At 46.1% G+C, this 13,049-nt stretch overlaps 1 protein-coding gene and 1 non-coding gene across 2 annotated transcripts in view; one reads left to right on the top strand and one right to left on the bottom strand.

Moving 5' to 3' along the window:
• LOC124735553 (transducin-like enhancer protein 4) overlaps window positions 1-13,049 on the top strand; it is a 49,874-nt gene that overhangs the window by 17,454 nt on the left and 19,371 nt on the right. The window lies entirely within an intron of this gene.
• Window positions 1,003-1,077, bottom strand: Trnas-cga. The gene has a single exon. It is a non-coding gene; the product is annotated as a tRNA-Ser (tRNA).

Below are 13,049 nucleotides of genomic sequence, written 5' to 3' on the forward strand. Positions count from 1 at the left end.
TGAGACGAAGAGATTGGCGAATGGGCGAGTGTCGTGGCAGGCCGCGTTAAAGCAGTGAGAAAAATGGTTTAGAGAGTGAAGTAATCGTGTGTCTGGAGGTTGGCTCGAACTCGACAGAGCCTTACTAGGGGTGGCTTTTGTGCAATCTTTGATCAGACTTACGCAGACGGTTATAAACGCGGGCCTACAAATTAGCAAAGATTTGCTGAGGTGAAAAGAAATGAAAAGTGGCAAAAACCGATAACTTGACGGGGTATCGAACTCGAGACCTATTGAACCGTAGTCGGACACTTTACCCGTGTGCCGCCGAGCCGAGACTCCTAACAAATGAATAAATAAATAAATATCGAGATATAATGTGGAAAGAGATACAAGCGGCAAGTGCAGGAAGTTGTATCGTTGACGGGCGAGCAGCAGTTGGCTGGGCTGCTGGAACTAGGTGGTAGGAGTGGAGGGGGGGAATCCTGGCGCCAGATTAGAGGGGGGGGGGGAGGGGAGAGTTGTGGCGACCGCAGTGTTGTGTGGGCCGCAGAAGCGCGGCCTGTCAGGGGCAGCCTGCGGTTTGGCAGGGCCGCGGCGGCGGCATTACGTTTTAACGGCGACGGGCGCGCTCGTGTCGGCGGCCGGCCGCGCCTGCATTTTACATCGCGCCCGCCGCAAACAGCGCCGCGCCGCGCCGCCAGACATCGATAACCTGACACGTGGCCGCGGCGCTCGCCTCGCCTCGCCAACCCTTGCCACCCCCTTCCTTCGCCCCTGCCCGGCCCACAGCTTCCGCCTGACCCAGAATTTCCGAGCTGACAGCACAGCCTGACAGCCCCACCCTGACACCTCGCACCGTGTCGTCCCGGAGATCGCAAACACCTGCTCAGAGTTAGAAGGTGGTGTCATTCGTGCTTCCCGTACAAAAATCTCGATTCTAACCATTACAGAGCAGAATGAGATTTTCACTCTGCAGCGGAGTGTGCGCTCATATGAAACTTTCTGGCAGATTAAAACTGTGTGCCCGACCGAGACTCGAACTCGGGACCTTTGCCTTTCGCGGGCAAGTGCTCTACCAACTGAGCTACCGAAGCACGACTCACGCCCGGTACTCACAGCTTTACTTCTGCCAGTACCTCGTCTCCTACCGTCCAAACTTTACAGAAGCTCTGCCAGGAAGTTTCATATCAGCGCACACTCCGCTGCAGAGTGAAAATCTCGTTCTGGAAACATCCCCCAGGCTGTGGCTAAGCCATGCCTCCGCAATATCCTTTCTTTCAGGAGTGCTAGTTCTGCAAGTTTCGCAGGAGAGCTTCTGTAAAGTTTGGAAGGTAGGAGACGAGGTACTGGCAGAAGTAAAGCTGTGAGTACCGGGCGTGAGTCGTGCTTCGGTAGCTCAGTTGGTAGAGCACTTGCCCGCGAAAGGCAAAGGTCCCGAGTTCGAGTCTCGGTCGGGTACACAGTTTTAATCTGCCAGGAAGTTTCATTACAGAGCATTTTACATCCACATTTTTGTACCTTGCAGCGCTCCGTACCTTGTGAAGCGGAGAGTACGAACTATAGCGGAATCCTTCGTCAGATACGATCAGGCGGAATGTCTTCGTAAATGCGAGTGTTCGGAAATTCCCGTTAGAGACTTCTAGGACTGAGCGGAGTGCGTACAAAATATTTGCAATAGGAGACCGTGTCCGGAAACGTACAGTTTCGGTCCTACGAGGGTTTCGGTTCAGATGTTAAACTCGTCCACTGTTCCTTGATGAACTGAATTAGGCGTGACGCAGTACAATTTTTAGGTAATAATTCGAAAGCAAACGTAACGAAACATCTGTTCATCACTTAAGCACATTTGTCTGTATTAACACTTAAACTTTACGTGTTGACACTATTTCAAAGCGAGTAAGAACCTAACATACTGTACGTACTGAAGCATTACACACTGCTCAATGTGGCGACCACCACCGTCGTTACAGAATGTTCTGGTACACACTGTCCATCCCACCTGGTCTCTCTTCAGTGTCTAGTGCAGCGGCCAGAACTCTTGTCTTGGAAATTGAGCTTTGCGTAGGACCCCATTGTGTGTAACATAATGCACGGCATCGTGTCTACCCTAGTGCATACCAGGACAAGCAACTTTTCTCTTCCCCTCAGCATACGTGGACGCGTTACACATCTAAATTGAAACCGTCCGAGCATAGGTTCCTGTTCAAAATATTATATATTCACTCACTCCTGCAAGTCGCTGAAGTTTCTAACGGGAATTTCCGAGTACCCTGTGTATGACTGACTCGAAAAACATTTGGCGGATAGAACACAATACGTTACTTGACGGCGACATTTTTACAGAAACGAAAGTAACATTGGGTGTAACCCAGAGAAGGATACTAGTCCCTCTATTTTCAGCGTACTTGAACCATTTATCAAACAGGATCAGCGACACAAATAGGTTTTTGGATTTCAGCTCTCTTTAAATGTAGGTAAATGTAAGGTAATTCATATAAACGAGAAAGAACCGTGTAGTACGTCATTACAAGATTAATGGTCAACATCTCGGTCAAGTCGTATCGTAAAAGTAAGAGGGCATTCAATAAAATAGAGAGACAAATTGATGTAGGAAAAAAAAATTTGTAGTAGTAGTTTTGTATACTTTCATGACTTTACGTTCGTATCCACTGGGATGAGCTGAGAACAGCTGACGGATAAAATTTCTTTTGTTTATAAGCTCAGTATTGCATTTCCACTTAGTTGAACAACGCTCAGTGACCGTTTTTTGCTTTCGGAAGCCAAAAAAACGAATGATTTACAATATGGCCAAAGTAGTAAGAGGGCGCATAACCTTTTTAACTGGATAGAACAGTTCAAAAACGGTGTAAACGTCCTGGCCCACCAGCTGAAGTGTCAACTCCTTGTCTTCGAACCCAAAGTGACGACATTACATTGAACTGTAGCAGAGACAGTTGCAGGGAATGTTGACACAGGTCATAACGTTATCAGCAACGAGTTCAGCTATATTAAAACAAGTGTAAGGTGGGTCATTAAACAATTTACGCTACGACACACGAAAACACACTCGGAAGTGTGTATGGACTAGAAAGGACGCTGTGAAATCCTTATCTAAACAAGATTTTAACTTGCGATGAAACTTGGATCCACCAATTTGGACCAGAGTCTGAAAGACAAAGCTTGGATTGGAAGCACCTCAGCTCACTTGTCCGAAAAAAATTCGGAATGCGAGCAGCACTACGAAAAGTCATGTTGAGATGCTCAGGGTCTCGTCTTTTGTAATTATTTGGAAGATCAACTTAAAGTAAACAGTGCTTATTATTCAGACATGCTGATGAATAAAATAAAGCCAGCAATAACAGAGAAACGTCGCGGACGTCAAAGAAACGGCGTGATACTGCCACACCACCCAACTAAAAAACGTGTTGGAAGATAATACCTCATTGTCCCTACAGTCCAGATTTGTTTCCCTTAGATTTTCATTTGTTGGCTCCATTTAGGAAGGCATTACGGTGAGAAGTAGTAAATTTCTCATTGTGTAAAAATACAGGTTCTTTTTCCACATCATTTAGTCCGTTTAATTAGTGAATCGCTCTCGTATTTAGGGGTAAAAGACTTGGGTTTGTTGGAACGGTTCTAGATAAATAAACTGGAACTGCAAAGGAAGTCGCATACGTACGTTAGTGCCACCTGTTCTAGAGTATTATTCCAGTGTTTGATTTCCTTATCGAGTAGGCCTGGCAGTATGCAGTAAACGAATTCAGTGACGCACTGCTAAAACCGCAACAGGTCGGTATATAGGCCATAAGAAAGTGTAGAGTACCTCAATGAGAATGACCTACTTGTCGCGAAAACCTGCTGGATCAATTTGGAGAACATGTATTCAAAGAAGACGGTGGTCATTACGCTGCTACCAACGAATATCTACCGTAGAGGTCAAGACAATAAGATGAGATTTGAGGTCACAGAGCTGAAGAACATACATCAGTGGTTTTGACCGTTAAAGAAAAAGACGAAAGCATTGGTACGATGTACCCACCGCCATGCACCATATCGTGGATTGCTCATTACGTATGTAGATTTAGCTTCCATTGGCGCCTGTAGAGGAGGGAGAAACAGTATCGGTACCCCTTTATCATTCTGCGAGGAGATATTTTGGTGACTGTCCGTCGCAGATTTTCACTGCACGACTCCCGTGTTCGTAACAAAGTACTTCCAGAAGAACTTTCTTACTTTCGGCCAGTTTACGTTATAAAAAGGCTTTCGGTCGCCAAGCTTTTTTTTTTTGTCAAAGAATCAATATTACACTTTGGGGGCGGCATCTCGACCCGCATATGGACCGATCTTATTACTGACTGGTAACCAACGTGGATTAATAGGCTATGAGTTCCAGTATACTAGCTATAGTAAGGGCGCGATAAGATGGCTACTGGCCGCGAGGTACTGATCGTTAGAAGTCGGCACCATTCGTGATCGTTAGACGTCGGCGCCATTCGGAACACTTCGTGTCGACTGTTCTGTCACAGAATGCCGCTTCCCCAGAGACCATCGAAGTTTTGACACAGTATCTACTGTCTGAAGTGTTGTGTTGTTTTGTGCGAGCAGATGATTAGTTTATTAATAACAGTAATTGTACTTATACAGGGTGTTTCAGAAATGACCGGTATATTTGAAACGGCAATAAAAACTAAACGAGCAGCGATAGAAATACACCGTTTGTTGCAATATGCTTGGGACAACAGTACATTTTCAGGCAGACAAACTTTCGAAATTACAGTAGTTACAATTTTCAACAACAGATGGCGCTGCGGTCTGGGAAACTCTATAGTACGATATTTTCCACATATCCACCATGCGTAGCAATAATATGGCGTAGTCTCTGAATGAAATTACCCGAAACCTTTGACAACGTGTCTGGCGGAATGGCTTCACATGCAGATGAGATGTACTGCTTCAGCTGTTCAATTGTTTCTGGATTCTGGCGGTACACCTGGTCTTTCAAGTGTCCCCACAGAAAGAAGTCACAGGGGTTCATGTCTGGCGAATAGGGAGGCCAATCCACGCCGCCTCCTGTATGTTTCGGATAGCCCAAAGCAATCACACGATCACCGAAATATTCATTCAGGCAATTAAAGACGTCGGCCGTGCGATGTGGCCGGGCACCATCTTGCATAAACCACGAGGTGTTCGCAGTGTCGTCTAAGGCAATTTGTACCGCCACAAATTCACGAAGAATGTCCAGATAGCGTGATGCAGTAATCTTTTCTGATCTGAAAAATGGGCCAATGATTCCTTTGGAAGAAATGGCAGCCCAGACCAGTACTTTTTGAGGATGCAGGGACGATGGGACTGCAACATGGGGCTTTTCGGTTCCCCATATGCGCCAGTTCTGTTTATTGACGAAGCCGTCCAGGTAAAAATAAGCTTCGTCAGTAAACCAAATGCTGCCCACATGCATGTCGCCGTCATCAATCCTGTGCACTATATCGTTAGCGAATGTCTCTCATGCAGCAATGGTAGCGGCGCTGAGGGGTTGCCGCGTTTGAATTTTGTATGGATAGATGTGTAAACTCTGGCGCATGAGACGATACGTGGACGTTGGCGTCATTTGGGCCGCAGCTGCAACACGGCGAACGGAAACCCGAGGCCGCTGTTGGATCACCTGCTGCACTAGCTGCGCGTTGCCCTCTGTGGTTGCCGTACGCGGTCGCCCTACCTTTCCAGCACGTTCATCCGTCACGTTCCCAGTCCGTTGAAATTTTTCAAACAGATCCTTTATTGTATCGCTTTTCGGTCCTTTGGTTACATTAAACCTCCGTTGAAAACTTTGTTTTGTTGCAACAACACTGTGTTCTAGGCGGTGGAATTCCAACACCAGAAAAATCCTCTGTTCTAAGGAATAAACCATGTTGTCTACAGCACACTTGCACGTTGTGAACAGCACACGCTTACAGCAGAAAGACGACGTACAGAATGGCGCACCCACAGACTGCGTTGTCTTCTATATCTTTCACATCACTTGCAGCGCCATCTGTTGTTGAAAATTGTAACTACTGTAATTTCGAAAGTTTGTCTGCCTGAAAATGTACTGTTGTCCCAAGCATATTGCAACAAACGGTGTATTTCTATCGCTGCTCGTTTAGTTTTTATTGCCGTTTCAAATATACCGGTCATTTTTGAAACACCCTGTATTTAAATACATCATACACTATGCGACACAATCACAAATATTTGCTAAATGTTTTGAATTTCGCTTTTCTTCTAGTCGTTGCACTGTATTACAACAGCCTTAATTTAATTTCATATTCCTTGCTGCAGTTGTTGTCTCTGTAAGTATTTTTGTGTGTTACTGGTTGAGCAAGAAAACTGCATTCGGATCGCAGTTTGACGACCACTGGAAGCGTGTGGTAGACCACGATATGAGGAGCTGCTTGCATAATACGTATTTTCTTGGCTGAGCCCCAAATTTCCGTTAATAAGTGCTCGGGAAAGCTTTAGATAATCAGTAAAATCTCGTCACCTAGGGTCATTCAGTCACAGGAAGAAAACAGTACAGATATGAAAGAAAATAAGGGTAACAGATAAAAAGGAAAGAGACAAAAGAGCGTATGACCATTCGCAAATTACAGATATGTCGTTAACACTAAACAGCTAGTTATGCGTCATGTTGAGTTGTCACTCTGACGGTGCGGCAGTGGAGGGCAGTCGCGCCTACATGTCTCCCCCCCCCCCCCCCCCCCCTCGTGACCGTTTCACCTCCCTTCGCTGGGCCGCGCCCCCACCCCTGTAAACCTCTGTTTTTTGTCTCGCGTTTTAGCTGTTGTTCGCAGCCGTCCCACCGTCACAAAAACAGCGCGGGGGAAAAACTGTCAATTTGTGTTCAGCCTGTAATGCCATTAAATCCACTTTAAAGTTAATCCTTTACTATTTGACCCGCATAACCGCCAGCACAGAGTAGAGCGGGCTTCCTAAAAAACAAAACAAAAAAGTAAATTGAACTGCAAGCAGATTAAGTTTACATTCGGCGACAAATTGAATATTCAACGAGTTGCCATCTATTTGGCGATCCAACGATTATCATTGTCATACTACTGTGGGGCATATTGCGTCACAGCAGGGGAATGGCGGCGAGCATTAAACACACACACACACTGTAGGTGCACGGGGTGTTTTATATTTATCTACACGGGTCGCGTTTTTCTGCTTGTCGTAGCTTCACATTTTGCGGCGCACTTCGCTGTTTGAAGTTGATGTATGTTTTACGCTTTGCCGCCGTAAAATATGTAAAAACAACACGTGCGGACAGGCGGCATTCACGCGCGATTTCCGACCCGATACATTTAGCGAAACCGTTATTACGTCGAATTGTGTTCTCGATGCACCGTAAAGATTCTGACCAACGATTCATATCTCGTATACCTGTTACCTCGCCCATTACAAAACTCCCGCTTTACTCAATGACGTGTTTTTCCCGTGGTCGGGTGAAAATCAGGATAGGACATCGAAATAAGGCCAAGTGCTATTGCTATCATATGTTGCTTCAGAACATAAAAATTAAAGAGTGAGAAGTAAACTAGCATTTTTTCTACCACGAGATGTCAGTTACTCATATTACGTATTGTACACTTTAACATTGTAAACCAAAGTAACCCAAACGTAGAAGTCGGTTATTTGTGCTGGATACAAACTACCGAGCGAGTTAGCCTGTCATTGAGCGCTGACCCTCCATCGAGAACCACTGACTTGTTTTTAGTTCTAATACCATACGTTTTTTTCCACCGTTTACGATCTTCAGTACAAGTTTTTGGGGGATTCAACAGGCCCGTAAATCAGACCAACACCTCATGAAAATTTATTTGTTTTCCAGTAAACGAAAATATAAGCAGGAGCCAACATTCTCAAACTGATTTGTTTTGGTACTGTAAACTTAAGAGGACAAAAACTTGGCTGAGTGACAGGTTCCATAATTTTGCAAAGAGTACCTGCAACATTTTCTTCCACGAGGTCACTAGTTGCTTCTTTCCTGTATAGTTTATCGATGATTCGCAATGCAGGGTAGTGGATATACTTCAGACCGCACCGAGGTAACTCCATTTGTAACAAATACAAACGGTCATAAAATGGCGACTGCTCTTACCTTTATACCACCCTATAATTTGACAGAGACATACGTCATTGTCTTGAAACAGCTTGATGGCTAATTTCAAAACGTGCATACCTAATAGTGAAGGAGGCACGCCTCCGGTATTCGGGAAATAGCGTACAGCCACCAGACTACCGATGGGTCTCACGACGCTCCCTGATGCTGTTAGAACCATAAAATATTCTTATGGGTACTGTAACTTAGTCAGATGGTATTGAAGTTACATTCACTGTTTGCGTTGGCAGTTTAAAAGATAGCAAAGATAGCAGAACGGGGTTGGGTTGTTTGGGGGAAGAGACCAAACTGTGAGGTCATCTGTCTCATCGGACTAGGGAAGAACGGGAAGGAAGTCGGCCGTGCTCTTTCAAAGGAACCATCCCGGCATTTGCCTGGAGCGATTTAGGGATTGAACTGTCGTCCTCCCGAATGCGAGTCCACTGTGCTAACCACTGCGCCACCTCGCTCGGTATAGCAGAACGAATACGTCCCAAAATATACGGCATCGGCATGAAACTGCATTGGAGAACCGAAAAAATTGTGAAAAGTGACCCGGGGACATCGAGCAAATTTAACGGAAGGAGCAGCACTCTCGGAAGTGTGTCTTCCGTGGGCGCGAGCTGCCTCGCGCCGCCGTTTGCACGTGCGTAGGTCGCACGCTCTCTGCGGCTTCTCTTCGTCACTGTGTCGCCCGCAGCTCTCGTCCGCCAGTCCTAAACCCCGGCGGCGACCCTCGTCGCAACGCAGAACCTAATTACGGCCGCGAAGCGGGCGAGGGCTGCGCGCCTGCCGGATCAGCAGTTACGCTTGCTCGGGAGGGGGCGCGTTGTTAGCGCGCGCTGGGTGGTATTTTGATCACTAAATGAACTCGCCCGTGCTGCCGCCTGGGGAGACAAACACGATTAGCGCCGCCTGTGCCGCCACCGCTGCTGCCATCTGTTGGCGACGAGCCATTCGGCGCGGAACGGTCGCCGCGCAATATAAATAAAACACGGCAGGGGAGCTGAGCGCGGGCCTTAGTAGTACAGCCGGCCCATTTGACTTATATTTCATTTATCTTGCTCCCTTTCCCCAGCTCTGGCAGTCCACATCTCTGCGGCTGCTGGCGCGAGGGCTGCAAGTCACGCAGGCGACACTGCCAGACCCCACTTCCCTACAGCCCCTAGTCTTTCCCACCCTTCATCCTTTAATCAATTTACAAGACCGCGAAACACTCGAGTGGAGGGGTGCGGTGTGCAGGGGTGGCATAGAGGGTACGGCGTCACCCAGCCAGGGGAGAAAGGCAGAGGGTCATGCCACGAGCGAGCGCCAGTAGGGGAAACTGCCAGAGGGGGACGTGAAGAGGGGGACGCGGCTATTGTTAAAAATAAACGAGGGTCCAGTACATAATGGCAGAGGCAGCCTGGGAGCCTCTCTCGTTAAACAGAAAGTGAATATTAAATTGAGTGCTGATTCCCCTTCGGCCGGGCAACGGCGGCGGCCCCGGGCGGACATAAAATAGTCGTTCTCTATCTGTAACGCGGTCCAGCCATAACCCACCCAGCCATCACGCTCCTGCCCTGCTGCGGATATGAGATTCTTTCCCGCGCCTCCCTTGCTTCCCCGCCTCGCCCCTGGGGCATGCGAATTTTGTGTAGGGTGTAGCGAGGAGGGTAGGACAGGGAGGGCGAGGTGAGACGAAGCACAGAACGGGCGAAAAGGGGAGGTTGTAAAGAAATAGGCGAGGGTGGGATTTGTGCGGCTTGATGGTCCGTTTGAGGGTTTTAGAGGGCGGGGCGTCGAGAGGACTCCTCTCCCTCTCTCTCTCTCTCTCTCTCTCTCTCTGATCTTCCATTCCGCCATCTGCCTCACTGGTGAGCCTGTAAACCCAGCGGAGTCGGGCGCGCACAGAGGGTGGGTTTATCTAAGGCAGGCCGCGATGGTGTGTGTCAGCGGTAGGAGGCAAGGGCTTTGTAACTCAGCCACCCACGTGTGGGCGAAGAGGGACTGGCGTCATGCGAAAAAAGGCTTAAGTAAAATATTCACGAGTATAAAACGTGTGGCTTGGCGTATACAGACTCCGTGATTAAAAAAAAAAAAAAAAAAAAAAAAAAAAAAGCACAAGCGTCGTTGCGTGCAGTTGGACAACCCCTGCTGATTTTTGCTTCGACGGCAAACAGCTCTTTCATACTGACATAAGTTAACAACGAAAAGTCTGACTAATCGCTAATATTAACGTAACTTTGCAGTTTTATCCGGCGTTCCTATTAGATTGCCGTTAAAGGTACACGAGGTACAGTGTTAGTAATGAGCGGTCGCCGAGCTGGATATCTGTAACGGTTTATGCTCTGGATAATGCCCTTGTTTAATAAAAAACGTGACTCGTCAACAATAGGCGCTTCAACCGTTCAGACATCAAAAATGGTTCAAATGGCTCTGAGCACTATGGGACTTAACTGCTGAGGTCATCAGTCCCCTAGAACTTAGAACTACTTAAACCTAACTAACCTAAGGACAACACACACATATCCATGCCCGAGGCACGATTCGAACCTGCGACCGTAGCGGTCGCGCGGTGCCAGACTGGAGCGCCTAGAACCGCTCGGCCACTTCGGCCGGCGTGCAGATATCGCACGCGAAAATGAGAGAGAGAATTGTGTCTATTTTAAAAGCCTCTGAGGCGCCCTCTCGTGATCGCCTGAAAAAAAGATTTACTTATTAAGGAAATAAATCAGTGGAATTCGTATGTATGTACGCTTCTTGTGTAACTCAAGTCCCATTCATATAACATTCAAACGAAAAACGTGTGTTTGTTGCAACTACATTAAATGCCGTGTAGTGAAAAACAGATACTAGCATACAGAGTGGATTCAAGACTTACGACTCAACTCGTCGCTCTTAACGGAACAAAATCGACAGATGTAAAGGGGTACCGCAAGAAAGGGTGATAGGACCGTTACTGTTCACAATGCATATAAATAGTCAAGTAGAAAGCGGTGCAAGCCCTTTGAGACTATTCGCAGGTGATGCTGTCATGTATAAGAAAGTTAACAACGCCAGAAGACAGTACCGACTCGTAGAATGACCTACGCAGCTCTGGCAGTAAATAAATGCAACGTATTGCGCATACGGAAGAAATCCACTGCTGTAAATCCACGATATTAACGACAAACTACTGGAAACAGTATCTGCGATGAAATATCTAGGTGTTACCTCATGTGGGACGACTATATAAACAAACAGCAGGAACAGTAGATGACCTGCTAGGGTTCATACGAATAATCTTAGCCGGCAGTTGTGGTTGAGCGGTTCTAGGCGCTACAGTCTGGAACCGCGCGACCGCTACGGTCGCAGGTTCGAATCCTGCCTTGGGCACGGATGTGTGTGACGTCCTTAGGTTAGTTAGGTTTAAGTAGTTCTCAGTTCTAGGGGACTGATGACCTCAGAATATAAGTCCCATAGTGCTCAGAGCCATTTGAACCAATAATCTTACGAAAATGTGAATCGTCCCCCAAGGAAGTGTCTTGCATAGTGCTTGTTCGACCGATTATTCAGTATTGCTCATCAGTCTGGGGCTGTTACCGTGTAGGACAAACTCCAATGGCGATGCTAGAATAGAGACGATGTGCATCACGGAGAAATTTACTATTGAAATTTCGGGCGAGAACCTTCCGGAAGGAGTCTGACAACACAGCTACCTCCCACGTACATCTCGCGAAATGACCAGGACAATAATATTATAGAAATGAGAGCTAATGCGTAACGACAACGAAACTTTCCACGCTTCATACCCTTATGGGACAGAGAAGGGATGGCTCAGTTAATCAGTTAATGGTATCAGGAGTACCATCCACCATAGTGTCAGGTGGCATGCGGAGTATTTATACAGCGTCAAAACGTGTTAACAGTCAACATAGATTACACGAAAACATTCCACAGGAAAATCGGTACCATCTCAGTAACACCAAAATAGACAACTTTCTTCCATGAATGTCCAAAAATTCTGATATGTAGGAGGTGGATCTAATTTATATAATTCGAAAGTCAAATTGAATCATTATCATCAAGATGCTATTCTTGCAGCTTACACTGCCAGCAGAATAAATAAACTATTTGTGACTTACGTAACACTGCCATCCCTAATTTGCCAATTCATGTGTGTGTACCCGTAGTGTTTTCACTGTAGTCATAAATATGGCGTTGTGCTGCTTGTTACGAGGTAAATTTTCGCTGCGAATAATTATCAGTGAAGTTCATGATACGGAAATTACCTGATACTGAACAGTCGAGAATTTCAAAAGATGTACACAATACTTTGTGTGTGTGTGTGTGTGTGTGTGTGTGTGTGTGTGTGTGTGTGTGTGAGTGAGATATATATATATATATATATATATATATATATATATATATATATATCAGTAGTGTATCGACAGACTGACTTGATTGCGTAACTTACGACGTTAGCACAAGCACGGAAATTAGCAGTATTTTGCTCGCCCATTAGCGATCGAAGATATTTTGCGTTTGAAGCTGCTGAACATCGGTGGCACGCTGACAAGCTCATAGGAAATCAGATAATGGGTTGTTAGAATGGAAATAATTGTCTAGCGAGTATGCTGTTTTTCTTCCTTTCGTTTTCGATTAAAAGGAAAAAAATTAACATTTTGAAACAACAGTAACAATGTGTGTCAGAAGATGATACGCAAACTAATTTAACTCTTCGTCTAAGTTTTTTTGCAGTGTACGTATTATTCCTTTATTTTAATCATGCCTAGGTTGGCCCGAAATTAGATCTGCTGGTAAGGTGCCGGAAATAGAGGAAAGGTTGTCACTTAAGGTTAATTTCGATCGAAAATAATTGCTGTTTTTCTTATGGCAGAAATAGTTATTTCGAGTCGTTGCACGTTGCTGCGAGACGTCAGTCATATAAAATCATAAATTTCCTCTT

This window comes from Schistocerca piceifrons, unplaced genomic scaffold (genome assembly GCF_021461385.2).
Source record: "Schistocerca piceifrons isolate TAMUIC-IGC-003096 unplaced genomic scaffold, iqSchPice1.1 HiC_scaffold_1683, whole genome shotgun sequence".
NCBI lineage: Eukaryota > Metazoa > Arthropoda > Insecta > Orthoptera > Acrididae > Schistocerca > Schistocerca piceifrons.